Genomic DNA, 17,332 nt, shown 5'->3' on the forward strand with positions numbered 1-17,332 from the left:
AGTCCTGCTCCAACTGCACACTGGTGTGCAGCCATTCCGATGCTAAAATCCTGCTGAGTCTAGGTGAGGAGAACTGATGCACACAACACGACTGTGAGGACAATGGAGTTATGGTCCAGAGACACAAAAGGAAGCCACCTCCCTAGTCGATCCATGCTGCAGGAGAGCAAATACGTGGCCTAGGTTGAGAAGTGATGGCAGCAAGAGGTGTGAGAAACCCTGCAGTGTCAGACACTGGAAACACCCAACAAAGGGGTAAACTGCACCTGAGAACTAGTAGGCCTGGAGGGCCAAATATCCCAAAAGGGGGTGAAGCTAGAGAACACAGACGGAATGGGTAATGCAACCCAAAGAAGCTTAAAGCCTAGAACAAACCACCAGAAATTACCCTAAAAAGGGGTGTCCCGCACCAACGAGTAAGTAGGCCTGGAGGGTTGAAAAACCCTAAAAGGGCACAATTAGAGAGTACCGAATGAAGTTGTGAAACAAACTTAAGAATCATAAAGCCTACAGGGCTGTTCAACCCACAAAGGGTGGAACGTGAAGTTATTCTACAGAGAGGTGAACCGCACAAAGTGTCATAAGGCCTGGAGGGCCGAGGGTCTGACAAGGGACTAGAATGGAGGATATCAAAACCCAGAACGATAAGACCTGCAGGGCCAGACAGCTTATACCGAGCTGAGAAATTTGACAACCTTAATCAATGCATGTTCACAGAGGGAGCTTTGTGAAGGATACAAACTGTATATGTTATGTATGGACACTGAACTTTACAAGAACTTTTCTGATCTTTGAACTATCTGTGAGGAGCCAGGAATGAGATGTGGACACAGAGGACTCATAGTTTTGTCTATACACATTTGTTTGAAATCAAAAAGGTTGGGGAAATGCCTTAATATACATATCCTAGGAGGTATTTCCCTACCTCAACTAAAAACTAAGCGGTTTGTTCATTGTCAAGACGTCCAAAGTAAAAGTATGTTCTGTGTCTGCAATATTATTCTGCCCCTCACACTCTAAAAATTAACTCTAAAGTATAAAGGATATTCTCTTTGGACCTCAAGGTGCACACATGTTCCAATTCAATGTAAAAGATATAACTCCAACCAAAATGTTTCCAAATGGACAATGTTCACAGTTCTCAGGGCAATAGTTCCCTTCCCCAGGTTCCTTTTAACAGATAAGCTCAAAACAAAAAAGATTTCCGGACCGCGTTTGAACAGTACCTTAGAAGTGAAGAAGAGCTGTAGCTGAGGCAGTTGTTCCTGGCAGTTCGAGCAGATCTCGTTGTTCCTGAGCTTCACTCGTGGGGACAAGAAGGAGGACATTGGGATGAGCTGGTTTCCTTACCCCTGGCTATCCAGTTCTCAACAGAACTCTGAGGAAATTTGACCAGGTTGGGGACGGTGTTCAGGTGGCTTGTGAGTTGGTTGCTCCCACCAAACTCAAGGGAAGAAGTTAACCTTGAAGGGCTTCTGTGTCGATGAAGTGTCAGGCAATTCGGACCTGCTGCAGGGCTTCACCGGTCATCCAGGAGTTGCAGCAGTCCTCTTCCTTCAGCTCGTCTTCGGTTCTTTCGTTCAGGTGGTCGACTCTGCTTTCCAAGTCCCAGAGACCTGCTTTTAAACAGTTTTCCCCCATTCATTCCAGCCTGGCTGTCACTCACACAGCACTTTGGCTGTCCTTGCCAGACAGCTAGCCGGCCAATCACGGCAGAGTGCATTCAGGTCTTCGAGGAGACTAAGCACAGGGAGTTTCGGGCACCTCCCTCACATCCTGTCCATCCCAGACACTCAGGCGCCAGAGGAGGGCTTCAGCACTGAAGCCCGCCAAAGGCCAACGAAAAAAGGGACCAAACCTGGTTTTGCGCGCAGAGCAAACACAAGAAGGACCCTTTCCTAAAAGAAATGGCGAAAAAAGTTGACCGGAGTCTGTTTATACTGATAGGTCTTGGGTGCCATATTGGAAAACATGGCTGACCCGATTTTTAGCTACCGTTTTTAGCGGCCGGGAAAAAGCATGGTAGTTTGATCTAAACCACTGCGACCAACCATTTAAAGTAGGAAAGGGTAACATTTGACTGTTACGTGAGTGTTTTGACTCAGGGGAAGCTAGGCAACCCATCCAGCACTCTATAGGAAGATAGTGTGTGCTGGGTCTGTAAATCTAAAGAGAGACTAGTAAAGTCGATTTAACTTTACATGTTCTGGGAGACAGTAGGCAGTCACAGAGAAGGTATTTAAACCTTGCAAAGTCTGAAAGACATCCCTGTGCCACTGCACTGAAGGTGCAGTGTGACACACAGAAAAAGATGATGCTTATGGAGTTGTTTTAAAACTCCATAACCAAAGAACACACAAGTAAAACACACATCAAAATACATGGAAGAGTGGGAAAAAAAGTCTCACACTCTTCCCAGGTAGAAAATCAAATCCTAGAAATCCAGCAACGTTGCTGGGGGTCTCAAAAGGTAAGGGAAATTAGCACATCATTGAGAATTTTCCCTAACACTAGGCCCGCAAACGTGTACTCTGCCGGTCTGGTAACAACGGTGCCAGTAACCCTACTGGCACCGGTGTTACCGGACCGGCAGTGTTGTAATGAGGCCCAGTGTGTTGACAAAAGTGAACACGGTCAAGGGATGTCACTAGAACTGTTCAAAAGACATTGGGGGTCATTACGAGATTGGAGGTAGTCATGGCGCTATTTGCGCCATGACTGCCTCCAATAACGGGACCAAGTCTGGTGTGGTGCAATGGGGACTTACCGGTCTAGCCCGACCCTGGCAGGACCGGTAAGTCCCCATTGCACCAACCATTCCCCATTCCCAATTGAGCCCCCATAGGGCTCAATGGGGAAGGTGCTATTTACTGCCTAATTAGCAGCCTGGTCCCCTAACGGGACCCGTGTGGTCCGACCACACGTCCCTTGCCGTTCCCGTTAGGGGACCTCGGAATTGGGCGGTAGGGGATTACCGGCACCGGTCTCCTTACCAGTGCCCAGTATCCCCTACCGCCCGACTCGTAATGACCCCCATTAAGATTTGTGAAGAAGGAAAGGCCACATAGTGAACCTGAATGAAAGAAGCTAAGATTCAAGAGGGGTCAGAACCCAGAAGAGGGGGACCCAGCGGTGAACAAACCTCACTCTAAATAAAACAAGGAAACAAACTTTCATTTGTTAAAGGAACTTTTTGTTTGAACTTTATTTTGGAACATGACAGGCCGGTGAAAGCGATAGAACATAGCTATCCGGGGGTCCAGATATCATTAAGGAACTTTCGGCGGAATTGCACCCAGAAGAGGGGAATGCCGGGGTGAAAGTTGCCAGCCAAAGCCCCTGGAAAAGAGACTGTTTAATTGTTTTGTTATTTGAATACATCAGGTCCTCGAAGGCAAGAGACTTTGAAGTGAAACGAGACTTGCCCATCGACGGCCCTGATAGCTGGAACGGAACTGTCATCTCGTGCTGGTGAAAGCTTGAGAGAATACTGTGCTCCAAGATCCAACCTTACCCCATGCTTAAAACGTGGGGAAGGAAGACCCGAGGCTACCGCATCCTGGCATATTATTTGAGAACACTTCTTTTTTTCTTGAGAATTATCCCACGCGCCTTTTCTGCATTTGTTGTGTGGTTTGGCAATATGTTTCTTAGTATACCATTCACCAGAACGAAGTCAGTAACTCAGACACTGGCCCACACTACTGGGCACTGTTTCTCATGACCTCCATCACCTGACAATCCCTGATGGACCCCTGCATGGACAAACCATTAGAATTTTGGTGACTCAATTGACATCCAGACGCCAGTCTGGCACCATGAGAACAGCGTCACGCTCATACTGATTGAACCAGATTACATGCCTGCATCACATTACCCCAATTACAATGCATATAATCACTAGCACAATGCTACTAGTCCCCAAAACACAGCCATACCAGTACTACCGTACAGGAAGCCCTGTAATTAGTTAGGCTCTTTTTAGCCCTTATCTGTCCAATGTGCATCAAAACGCCTCAGCCGTATTCAGCGCTGTCAGCAACCAATTGGAGGCCACAGCCCAACAACCAATAGGGATGCCGGCCACAGACCAATGGACACTCGTCTAACAAACCATATAATGCTAAGGGATTACACTCCTCATTTGTAGCTGAACCCGGAGGCAGAAAGATACAACACAAGAGGTAAGATGCTCCCCAAGCTCGCGCACGGCAATTTTTGCAAAATCTAGCTTCACTTTAATGATAATGCAGGTGCATCACATAACTCAGCCGCCACGTATTTGGAAATCCATTGTTGCTTATAACCACGTGCACACCACGGCCAACCCGCAGTTAATAGGACAGGCACTGTGAATAATGCCTTATGCAGAATATCATATGTACTCACGCACCGGCGATCCCATGGTCGGAAGCCACACGAGCATAGTCCAACCCGGCACGCCCCTAGATCCCGGCCATCATAACATGGGCCAGCACTATTTCACTGTATAAACGCCCTGCACTAAAAACACAAAGACCCTTCCCATGGCAGCCGCTTCAGGCCAGTGAGGGAAGGGTCCCAGGGCACCAGTGCCCTTATTATGATAATCACCTAGACAACTGAACCCCAACTGGGCACTTCGCCACTGTCGGGGCCGCACAATGGTAACATTTGACACAAAATATGAACTGAACCACGGAACCCTGTCTTTACACTATGTCTAAACAGCGCAGCCATTGGGCACAACCTATTCACAATAGCCTACAACGTTTCCTTACCCTTAGGCATTGACCTCTAACAATCAGGCAACTGGGCGGACTGGGCCAACACCAAGTCAACTACCCAGTAACTAACTGACCTACCTGCAACTAGCAGGACCCAAGACAATCCCTCTATATTACCTACCAGGTGAGATCCGTTGCAACTGACTCAATCATTACCAAATACTCAAAACCAATTAGGACCATTTCCATCCAAACTTACGCAAATCTTTTCTTTTCTCTCCCTAAACATGTACTCAATACTTTTATTAATACTGTTTATTAAAAATTGTCTTTTACTGCAAAATGTATGAACCAATCTGCAAATCACTATGAATCTGCATATATATCACGCTCACTGGGAATTGAATCACCCACACATAATGTGTCCAAACACAAATGTCACACGATAACAACACAAATCAAGAATGGTGAATGCCCGATCTGGGGACCACATTGTCACCAAATATGTATCCAATCCTTATGTATTCAAAAAATAAAAATTATAAATGGTAGCCTAGAAAAAGACCTGTTAGGTCGAAACACGTGTCGGCACCACCTGTTATATCATCAATTGATGAATTCGAGAGAATAAAAGATCGGAAGCAAGGAAAATTACAAACCTTGTGGAACTGCATTTTTCAACGCCGAAACAGGCAATGGGGTAAACCCCAGCATAAGAAATCGTACAAGTGCCGAATTAGTGGACACTATAACAGTTCTCTCTGTTTCTTAGTATAGGCCCTTTTGACATGACCTAGGACTGCCTTATTTTTCATTTGATGGCCGACGCTTGCGCCCATCTTAGATTTAGGTTTAGATTAGATGTTTTTCCATTCTGCATACAGAATTCATTGTTCAATAAACAACCTTGAACTTTTATTACTTGTGTCTGCCTTACTTGTTGCCACCATGAGTTCCTTACAGTGACTTGGAGCAGCTTCTCTGCTTCTTCTGTTCTTTGCCTTCCTTTGGCCTCTGTTTGCATAGCTTTGCATGAGCCGCTGTCCCTCATACCTCGTGCTCGTTCCTGTCTGGTATGGTTTCTGCTACTTTGCATGGGGCGGCAGGCTTTCAGCTCTTTGGTTCCTCATTCCACTGGCAGGTTTCCTCTTCACACCATCTCCCACAGCGATATCACCTCCAGCGAACTGACAAGTTTCCACCCCGACCCTGGCACACTTAGGCATCTGGAGCTTTCCTTCTCCTTCCCCTTCCTCTCCTTCCTCGTATGCATCAGCTGTGTCGGGTTTAAATCTCCCAACATGATGGATGAGCTTCCAAAGACTAGATTGTAACATTTGCTTTCCGGGTTTTGTAATCTGCATTATTCTGCACCTCTTCATCGTGTCAATCCGTTGTAAGAGAAGGCTGCTGTTGAAACTCCCTTGCAACAGTTACTCCCTGCCTCTTCCTCATCTCAGTAGATGTTTGGCTATTCCAAGGGTGATATGGTGGAATGATTGCAGTGTGTATAATAGGTGGGTGAGGGGGAGTATCACAATATGCCCTTAGGGCATGGGCATAGAGGGAACATCCAAAAAAGGATATGAGGGTATGCCGTTTCATCCCAGGATGTCACATCCTCCCCCAACAGTCACTTCCCACAATATGGTTCTTCCTCATATAGCCAACCCCAGGTTCAGGATCAGGTAGTAGCTGATGTCCCCTGGCCACATGGGGAGAGGTTACACCAGGGAAAGGAGTGATGGCTTTGTCAAATTCAACACTTATCCAACAGGCCAGAGCTCTTGGGTGGGGGTCAGGGACACCTAACATCTACATTAGAGAACATAACTAACTTAAGTAGAATTTCTGTTATTTAGGTCATTAGTGGTAGGGAGAGTATAGGACAGATCAGGTTTAGGACGGAGGACTGAACCCTTGTAAGATATACGGACAAGCATACATTTTATTATTTTCTTTATTTTTTAGCATATGAACAACCTTAACACCATAGTTGGTAGGGATAGAAGAGGCCCTTCTTTAATAAAACTCACCATTACAACATTTCCTCTGGTCTGTCTCAAATGTCTTGCCACAATGTGCAAACTGCAAAACTTGTATACACATCCTGATCCTAAACATATAAAAACTCATAACAAAATGAAAACTCACTTTTATGTGACTTTTCATATGTATAAGAGGTGTACGGAACATGTGTATTTCATATGACTTCACACATTTTTGTTTTAGAGGACCAGTTCTTTGAGCAAATATCTGGGACAGCTATTGGAGCGACTTTGGCTCAGAGTTTGACCGACATTCATGTGTTGGAATTTGAAAATAAATAAATCTATGCGAGGGACAAACCCTTTGGCGATAGTATCATCACGTAGGTACATTACATTGATGACATTTTTGCTATCTTCAAAGGCACGGATTTCCAGCTAGAGCAATTCGGCATATGGCTCAATTGCCAAAACAGATATTTGAAATTCACAAACAACTACAGTAAAACACCATCGTATTTGACAAACCCACAGACAAGAATACATTACTGGCACACAATAGTTATCATCCTCCACATCTTCATGACAACTTACCAGATGGCGAGTATTTGCAATACAGACAGAACTATTTTAACCGTGAAGAATATGAAACACAAGCTAAAAATCTCACTTCTCACCTACCCTTTAGGTGTTACTCTATGAAACTTCTCAAACAGCCTACAACAGAGCCAAAAACATCCCACAGGAAACTGCGTGATAACAACATCAAAGAAGAAATGACTCACAAGATGTGATAGCGGCAGTATTAAGTTATCCCACACTACTTAACAAAAGAAAGAAGGAAATAAAAAAGTTATAACCCAACCTAAATGTAGGAACTGCCCGAATTTGTGAAGCAATATTCACCATCAAACAGTGAAGAAACCTAAGAGATATCCTTGTGCACTTCTATCAGACATGTCCCAATGGGGAAGAGGAACCATCTAGATGATGGTGCCTCAGAAATCCCAAGGACATAGCCCATGTGGCTCTTGCTCTTTATGTGAACAAACATGTCGGAGCACTACCGTAAACATAGGGTGGCATAGACCATTGACACAAAAGTATCTGACAAACTGTAATTCCAACAATGTAATTTATCTCATCACTTGTCTATGTGGCCTTCGGTATATTGGCAAGACTAATAGACCGGTGTGATGAATCCTATGGAGTCATCACTGATCCCCAGCCTGAGATCTCCCCACATATGGCCCGTGAACGGCAGCCGCTACCTGACCCTGGGGGTGGTATTGTAAGGGAGGATCACATGAGAGGAGATGGCTGTCGGGGAGATGTGGTAACCCCATTAGGAGAGATGTGGTATTCTTCCCTTCCATGTTATGTTATGTTATGTTACTTGGCATTTATATATCGCCTTATGTATCATTGGTATGATCTCAAAGCGCTGGTAGGTTGAACTCCCTCGGGAACCGTAGTTCAAGTCAGTAGAGAGAAAAGAGTCATAAGGTGCGTGGGTGCACCGGCTTTGTGTGCAGCCGGTGTGGCAATTGCATTGTAGCTGCTTCTTAGTGGTAGGTGTGGTGGTGGGGCGGTCAGTTGTATGTGTTCAATTCTGGAGGGTGGACACCCAGACTGATTTCTGGCTGCGTTAGGCCTGTGGAGACGCTTTGGCTAGCGGTGTGTGTGCTCATCCAGCTGTGTTTAATTAGGATGATGAGGAGTATGTGGCGGGTGTTAGTGTGAGAACAGCTATACCGAATTTGTCATAGTATTGCTGTGTTCCAGTTGAGTGGTGGTGTATAGGAGAGAGTGAGCGTGGTAGTGTGATAGGGGGGTTATCAGTAATGCACTTGAGATCGAGTACTCCATTTGTACCATCTACACTATCCGTTTTATTTACTCTGTCTGTTAATTCCACTGCGTCTGTTACACTTAATCTACTAGTCCTTCTAACCATTCCATCCACTCGACCCTTCATCCACACGGTCTATTCCATCCACTCGACCCTTCATCCACATGGTCTAGTCCGTCCCATATGTTTCCTCCACTTCTTCCGTCCCATCCACTTCATCCGTCCCATCCACTTCATTCGTCCCATCCACTTCATCCATTTTAATTACAGTGGCCGTTTAGTTTTCTATTTGTTTGATCAGGACTTTATGCAAGATTGTTGTCTTTGTTCAACAATCTTGAGTTTCTGTTTATTGTGGTTGTTTATCCTGTTTGTGTTAAGAGTCAATTTTGTAAGGGAAGAGCCAACTTTTCAGTTGTTTGCGGAAAGGCATGAGGTCTTCGGTGAGTCGAATGTGGGGTGGAAGTGAGTTCCACAGAGTGGGGGCCAAGGCTGATTATGACGATCCACCTAACCTGACTGAGGTGGTGTTTGGTATCACGAGGCGGGCAGAGCTTGATCTTAGAGTGCGGGGCGGATGGTAGAATTTAAGAATGTAAAGAATATCCTATAATTCCTAAATTCCTGATGGCATGTTGTAATTATGAAAATCCCTCCAGTTATAAAAACCTAAAAGCCCATCTGACCAAACATTCTAGGCAGGATAAAATTCATACCTCATGTGTACACACAACACCTCCTGTCTCTGATGGTTTTGTGCTAACTAAAAATCCCAAACAACATCACATCAAAATTCCTATAAATCTTATGGACTCCAACTCTCAGAAAACCTCCAGTACTGGGACGAGGAAGAGGAGAAAGGAGTTATCGTGGAGCAGACGAAACACTAAACTGAATGTGCAAGCTAGTTGTTATGAAGAGGCTTAACTATGTGGGACATTTAAAAATGGTGTCTGCTTTTACCGAAGAGAGAGAAGCCAAGCAGAGGCAGAAGGAAGCAAATCCACAGGAGAAGGCAGAGGCGCGAGAAAGGATTGCACTGGTGGGAACAGGTGTTCCCAAGTTTCAGGTTGCAGGAAGTGCTCACTGGAGAGGTGCTGGGCCACGGAGGAAGCTGCATGCAGTGGCAGAGGACTGCTGGTGAACCAGCAGCAGTGAACAAGCTACCGGCACTGTGGTCGAGTATTGGAGCAGCATAATGAAATACACCATCCCGAGGTGAAATCTACACTGCAGCAATGTGATACTAGTCGGAAGTACTGCCAGACACCGGTGAGTCTGCCCAGAGATGTTGGGGGCCCGCGCCATTCCGACAGGCATATGAAGTTTTAAGAACTCATTTTGAATATCAAAAAAGCAGATAACAAAGAGAATTTGCCCAAGTACTCATATGTGAGTTGTCAATACAGGGAAGGTTGGAGCAAGTTTTGCCACGAGTCAATGAATGGTAATGAAGGAATTGAAAGACCAAACTTGAACAAATATCCATATACGAGATTTCAGTATTGAGGAAGTTGGAGCAAGTATTGCCAAACGCAGATGAATACTATTGAAGAAGTAAAAATGTCTCGCTTGAACAAGTCTCCATATATGAAATGTCAATGTGGGGAAAGTTGGGACAAGTAATACCTTAAACCAAGAAACTATGTACAGTGAAGGAATACAACTGTGGTATACTGAAGACAGTGGGAACATTAAAGAGAAGCCCCGGGGAAAGAAGTGCATCAGGCAGTGGGCAATAGGGGAGAAGATACCTGACAGGAGACTATACCGGAAGATCTGCAGACCCCAGAAAGGGATGCCTGGCAGGGAGTATACCAAGTAACCCATCTAAATTACTCAGAGATTACAGATATTGTGAATAGATATCTGGCAGGAGTATATACAACAGAATCTGATGAATATTCTAATGGCTTCCTGGCAGGGGAGTATACCAGGAAGTTCTTCGCAAGAAGTGGTTGTTTTAAATGAAACACATTCATCATATTAATTAGTCATCTAAAGAAACTACTGTTAACACCTGTAAGGAAATGTATGTTTGAAAAAGAAATTTTTGCCATCCTTAAGAAGTGGTTACTTAAAAGAAACCTTTTTTTTATCATTAGCAAATAGATACCTGAAAGAGACCATTTTTAGCATTTTTATGGAACTCTTATTTGAAAGGAACACTTTTTACATCCTACCATAAACATCCAGGGGAAGGAATAAATTCCCCTCTAAATCAAAGGATTCTTTTGTTGAATGTACCTATTTGCTTTTGACCAAACTTACATCCGAGACCCTTTTCTTACACTCTTAGTTGTTTTATTTAGTGTGAGGGCCAGATTAATGTTTTGGACACAAGGACAGTGTTTATAATTTTGACGACGAGACACAGACAGATCTTTAGTTTTAGTTTCCTAGATAGGGAAAGTCTCTTTAGGGTAGGGACAGATAGACCTTTATCCAACCCTTTCCTTTTAATAAAGATGTCTTACGTTGAAAAAACTACCAGTTTGTTCCGCCTCTCATTTTTTACCCTGACCCCGTACACCTGTCATAAAAATAATAATCAAACACGCATCATTAATAAGGACTAAAAAAGGACATGATCCAATGTTCGCACATTTTTTTAAAGAAAAACACAATCAGCCTCATTACAACCTTGCCGGTGCAGAATTAACGTGTCGGTAATTACATTTACCAGCATATTTCTGGACGGGCTGAGTACAAGTTTGCCAGTGGGTTGTCTGAGTTACCTCCAGCCAAAAGCTGGAGGTAAATCAGGCACCCCACCAGAGAAAAAACAGCTGATATTACCAGCACCAGTATTACCGGTTCTGGTAATACCAGCAATCCCCCCATAGAGTCCAACGGGACTCCATGGAATGGGGATTTACTGTTATTCCTGCCACTTGTAATTTGCGAGTAATTCCGGCAGATCAAGTGGCAGGAACGGTAATTCTGTTTGGTGGTTCCCCGCCGGATTTACTAGCGGGATACCACCAAAGTCTTAATGAGGACCAGCGAAAAGAACTTTAAATGGACTATTTTGGGAAAAAAGGAGGAAAAACCCTTGGGGTGGGGATATGTATGCCCTACTCCTGAGGAGGGAAGCAAGTTGTATTTTCTGACTTGGTACCAATTGGAATCGATTACGTGAAAGTGTTCCTTGGCAACATTATAATAATCCATTGTGGTCCAATATTCCATATCTATCCCATAACTTACATCAGTTTTAGCACACTCGAGACTGACATTTCAACACACGCCAGACCCGAAAGTAAACACCACCCAAAACTGACCAATTAGAGGTACGTTTAAAGTAGAAGAGTAGGTGCCTCCATGATGAACGGTGTGTTAATGTACAAGTCATTAGGCCCATGCTGTGCTTTTTATATATATATTATTTCTTATGTTTTTCAATTTCTGGTACCATCATGAAAGACTCCAAATAAGCACCAGCTGTTGGTCTAGTATTGTGTATAAAACAAGCACATAAAGGGACACAAAGGGTAAATAATAACCCCAACTTTTGGATTGTGTACGAAATAAACATTGGGTTCCCGAAAATGGCACCCGCCGTCACAAATGCTTGGAAGACATACGCTATACCCCTTGCGTAGATGGGAAGATGTCATTACACCTATCCCAGTGTTTTGCCGTGGTGGACAGACTCGTTTGGCACATTGTGACATATTTGGATGCATGACCAGCGCCTAGCACCAATGAGAACAAACCTTTTTCTGGAAATGTTTCAGTAGTTAACGTGTACATCGAACATGATGTATCAACACTGGGCATTTCACTTAGAATGCCTTGTTTTGTTGTTTTCTTTTCCTCCATCAGCAAACAAAGGAATTAATTAATGCTGGAGATGGGTGAGTTCATTACCCCTCCGATTACCATATATTTAAAACATTCAATGTTGTGAACCATTTTAATGTTGTTGGTTCATTGTGAAAGAGAAACATGCAAAAATAAAATGTCACCTGTTTTTTCTTTTTACCTTTCCCTATAGACTAAGAAGACAAAAAGAAAAATTAACTAATTGAACAAATTGTCAGTAAGTCGCTTGCTAATGAATGTTGCCTCACACGATAACAGTATCAAAACAAACCTATTAATAGGAATAAAATAAGCTCCCGCAGCCAGGGATTGAGCCAGTCCTGAAGAAGGCGACCTAATAATTTGCTGTCGCTGAAACCAGTCAACAGTATTTTTGAACATGGATATCCTACATTTTTTGAGATACCCAAATTGAATGATCTCTCTGACAGTGTTTTTGGTTAACAACCTCTTAAGATGTAACTGTTCTTTAGATTTCTTTCTGGGGGAGAAAGAGGAAGGGAGAATAAAGATCAAAGTACCACTCCTTTTCCCTCATCATTTTTTTAAGCAGATCTTTTTTTGCATCGGAATTGCTTTTGAACTATTATACAATTATTTAAAAAGTTTGGATTTTATGAAATTGTGTTTTTAATATTTTTGTACTGAGAATTGGAGTTTGAGGGGGACACATCACGGTTAGCATTAATACCTTAATTTCTATCCACTTTTCTAGATAGGCTGCACATCACCTCTCACTAGGGTTAATCACCACCTTGTCCTAGGATGAGTTTAGGTTTTTCTATAGGGAAAGAGGGATTTATACACTTGTGATTAAAAGTGATTCTTTCTTCTATGTGGATCTTGGAATGGCCACTGGACTTGCTGACCTCCTTCCAAACTGACCAAGTCATCCTGGGAACCTTCTCCTCTCCTACTTCCTTCTCCACCTGTGGTGTCCCCAAGAGCTCCAATCTCTCCCCTTGGCTCTTTAACACTTACCTTGCTCAGCTGGCACTCCTCATCTCCTCCAAATTCCAGTGTTATGCAGACAACACACAACCCTTTTTCAAACTTCCTGCTGACTCTATTGTACCTTCCATCATCCCCAACTGCCTATCTGCAATCCAATCCTGGTGCACTTCCGACGATCTCTGCCTCAATGGCAGCAAACCTGATATCCTTCCTATTGGGACCCCTGCTCCCTCCTTCTTCCCCTCACTCTGGCCTTCCTCTATGGGCTCTCCCCCTGCTCCTTCATCTGAAGCCACAAACCTTGGAGTCATCTTTGACTCCTCTTTCTCCTTCCCCCCTCACACTCAGGACATTGCCATGAAGTCCCACTTTCAGCTGTTCCTTCTCAAAGGAATTCTCACTTTCCCCCAGAAGCTCGACATTACCTGAGCCCTGGTTCTCTCTAGGCTTGACTATTGCAAAAGCCTCCTCCTGAATCTAGCTTCTTCCACTCTGCAACCCCTCCAGCTAATCCAGAATCGGTCAGAGAGACTTATACTAGGCCTTAAGTACAGGAATCAAATCTCACCTTCCCTAAAAGTCTTCACTGGCTCCCAGTTTCTGCACAGACTAAATTCAAAACCCTCTGCATCATCCACAAGGTCATCTGGGGCTAGGGACCACGTTCTCTGCAACTCTCTCTTACTGAATATTCTCCTTCTAGACCTCTATGTTCCTTTGGCACCAACTCTTTGTGTGTAAAGCATTTTAATAAACAGAGGGCAGGAAGCCGATCTCTCTCCTAAGCAGGCTCCCTCCGATGGAACAGCCTCCCCCTTCCTCTGTGTCTTGAGCAGGACTTTCTCAAATTCTGGAAGCTCCTCAAGACTTTACTCTTTACCGCCTCCTTCCCTTCTTCCCTCCTCTGCTAATTGCTGTGATTGGTGTCTGTTAGGGAGAATTCTCATTCTATGGCTAATTTCCCTTACCTATAGAGTCCCCCAGCAGCTTTGCTGGATTTGAAGGGTTTGTTTCTTTTTTCCTGCTAAGAGTGAGAATCTTTTTCCCCACTCTTAGGCATTTTTGCTACGTGTGTTCTAGGCTATTTTTGTGTTTAATGCCTATGGGATTTTCTCTCACCCATAGGAACCATCTTTATGCACATGTGTTACACAGCACCCTCAGTGCAGTGACATAGGGGTGTCGTCGCGACCCCCAAACATAAACTCCATACCCTGGGACTGACTACTGTCTCCCAGAGCATGGAAAGTCCCCATTGACTTTACTAGTCAAATCTTACGAATTTAACCAGTCCAACCCATCTTACTATGGAGGTACTGGAAAGGGTTAATAGTTTTTCCCTTGGGTTCCTTTTCGAGGGGGTACTTTAAAGTCCCGCTCTCTAAAGTTTCTGGCTGGTGGCAGTGCTTACTACCAAAAATATTCAACCGCAAATATTTTCCTATGGGATTTTTCCAATGTTCAAGGCTAACACTTTTACTGACAGCCTCTAACATACCGCCGGTTTATTTTATTATTAACTTTACTCCGGTAGGTTTTATTTGCCAGAACTTTAATATAAAACATCTTTCTCGTGTCTTACTCTAAACTCCTAACCCAGGTCGGGGAACCTTTGTTCGCTCTTTTGGCGGGCTTCTGCCAAGAAGCCCTCCTTTCTGCGGCGTGAGTCTGGGGTGGGTCTGTTGTTTGGGAGGGGGAGTAGAACCCCTGGACAGAGTTGCCACAGAGTTGTCGCACTCTAACCTGATAGGCTGGAGGGTCTCCCGCCAAGAAGACCACTCCACTGTGTGAGTAACAGCTAGGCTGTATGAATGGGTCTCTTTCTGCATAAAAGCAGGGTCCTGAGGACTGGAAGAGCAAGACGTCGCCACTGGAACTACGGAACCGAAGGGGAGAGAAGCCACAGACATCTTCAGCATTTACACCACCGGTGAAGCTCTGCCAGATCGTCTCACCACTTTTCTTCCACACGACGAGAGGAGATCTTCATCGAAAGAGCCTTCTTCCCTTGAGCTGGTGGGAACAACCAGTTCACCCATCGCTCCTCCGGACCTGCCTTGGTTGAATCGACAGTGCCCAGCACTTGGAGACCGGATAGCCAGACAGCTATCGAACTGGACCGCGATTAAAAGGAGTGTACCTTTTAAACTTCGTTTGGCAGCACTGCGGCTGGTTTCATCCCTGGGTAGTGCAGTGACTCGAAACTTCCTCCAAGACGAGAGCCTCTCTTCCTCTGCTGGACCCCTGGAACTGAAGGAACTACCAGGAACAACCGCCACCGCAGGAGCCACTTCTTCACGTTGAAGGTACATTGTTCTGCCAGGCCTCCCTTTCCCCGTGGTAGCCCTATAGGTGTTTTAAATCCTTTATCTACTTGTTGGGTTGGCCGCCCTCTCTCTTAACATTGTCTTTCACCTCACATCTACCTTTTCAATATTCGTTTACCAAAGACTTTACTGCAGCTACAAGAACATTTTTGCTCCTAAGCTCTTGGTCCTGTACCACTGACTCTGGCTCAGGTCTATTGACTCTGGCTGATTTGTTAGATCTGCTCTCACTAGATTGATTTTCAATAAGAAATGTGTTGATGCACCTGAATCTTCTAAACCCCTCTTCCTTCCTACTGTTTTAACTTGTGGAGTGCCATTTTGCTCAGTTTTCATTCACTTATCTTTCTGCTAAAGTGTCACTGTGCATTACTTGTTCACAAAACTTCTGGGAAGTGTTGCTAGGGGGTGTCTGAAGATATTTCGGGTTAACTTGTGCTTTGCCTCCATTTCGTTAAATTAATAGAGTGCCATTTGTAGTTGGTTTTCACTGTGCCGTTTTGCTCAGTTTTCACTGTACCGCAAACTTGTCTACAATTGAATAGGGAGTTGTATATACTTTTCGTTGACTAACCTTAACTTACCTTTATCAACTGTGATCTATGTGTTGAACTAGATGTGTATAGAAGAAATATATTCTCTTTTTGATACAAAGCTTTGATCAGTGTTTTCTTGTCCCATAGTGCTGTGATACCTATTGTATAAACCCTGAATACTGCTCATCTCCCTCTTGAGATAAGGCTGACTGCTCAGCCACAGCTACCAACTAAATCTTTGTGGTATAGACTGATACCAAAGGGGATTTATTGCTCTCACCTGTGGTCCTAATCTGGTGTAGTGCTCCCTAAGGGAACTGCACTGGATTCTGCCTAACAGTGTCCAAGGCCCTTATGCATCCTCAGGGTCCTGACCATCCACACCCAATCGCCCCAGCTTCTGTCTACCTTTCAGCACTTGCCTTGGCACCTTCCGGCCCTGTCCTGGAGGCACACACTTTTTCCACCCAAGGTGGCTCGAGGGCTTTTAGCACTTACTATACCATGCACTTCATCTGTTGCTCACCCACGAGCATGAATACCACAGCACCTACCCACGTTCCCCTCTTCCTAGCTGCACTTGCACGTTCTGAATACTCACAAGGCATAGTAGGTTTGTCCTTTTTTCCCCTCCACTGTAGTTAATGTTTCAATTCCATGTTGCCTGCTTGTTGACCTGTGGGCGCTTTGAAATAGAATTGACTTACTGTACAAGCGCCTAACAAGCGAACAATGAATACAATGAATACAATTATAACTTTTTGGGGAATTGAAAGACTCTAAGTACCCCCAATTGACCCCATTTTTTGTGATGTTAATTACATATTCCACCCAGTCTCCCACTTATGAAAGGTCTCAAAGACTTACTCTAAATGAATGCACATGTTGTACACAAACTGAACATGTACAATAATGTATATTATCTACATGTACCCAACTATACGTTTAAAAACTAGCATCAAAGTCAGGACTAACTTTAATGTGAATTTTCATATCTTTATAAGATATATACGAGATGTAAATTGCACATGTATGAGAGGTAAACCGTATGGCTTCTACACCATACTCTCATACGCTGATACAGTCACATGGCAAACTCTCACACTACATACACTTAGAACACCTCTATTCGTTAGGCTAT

The 17,332-nt window shown here is 44.2% G+C and overlaps 1 protein-coding gene across 1 annotated transcript in view; it reads right to left on the bottom strand.

Moving 5' to 3' along the window:
- LOC138567854 (extracellular calcium-sensing receptor-like) overlaps positions 1 to 17,332 on the bottom strand; it is a 243,696-nt gene that overhangs the window by 122,810 nt on the left and 103,554 nt on the right. The gene's annotated exons all lie outside the window — the stretch shown is intronic.

The sequence above is a fragment of the Ambystoma mexicanum genome, chromosome 1p (genome assembly GCF_040938575.1).
Source record: "Ambystoma mexicanum isolate Mex_15411 chromosome 1p, UKY_AmexF1_1, whole genome shotgun sequence".
NCBI classification, from domain to species: domain Eukaryota; kingdom Metazoa; phylum Chordata; class Amphibia; order Caudata; family Ambystomatidae; genus Ambystoma; species Ambystoma mexicanum.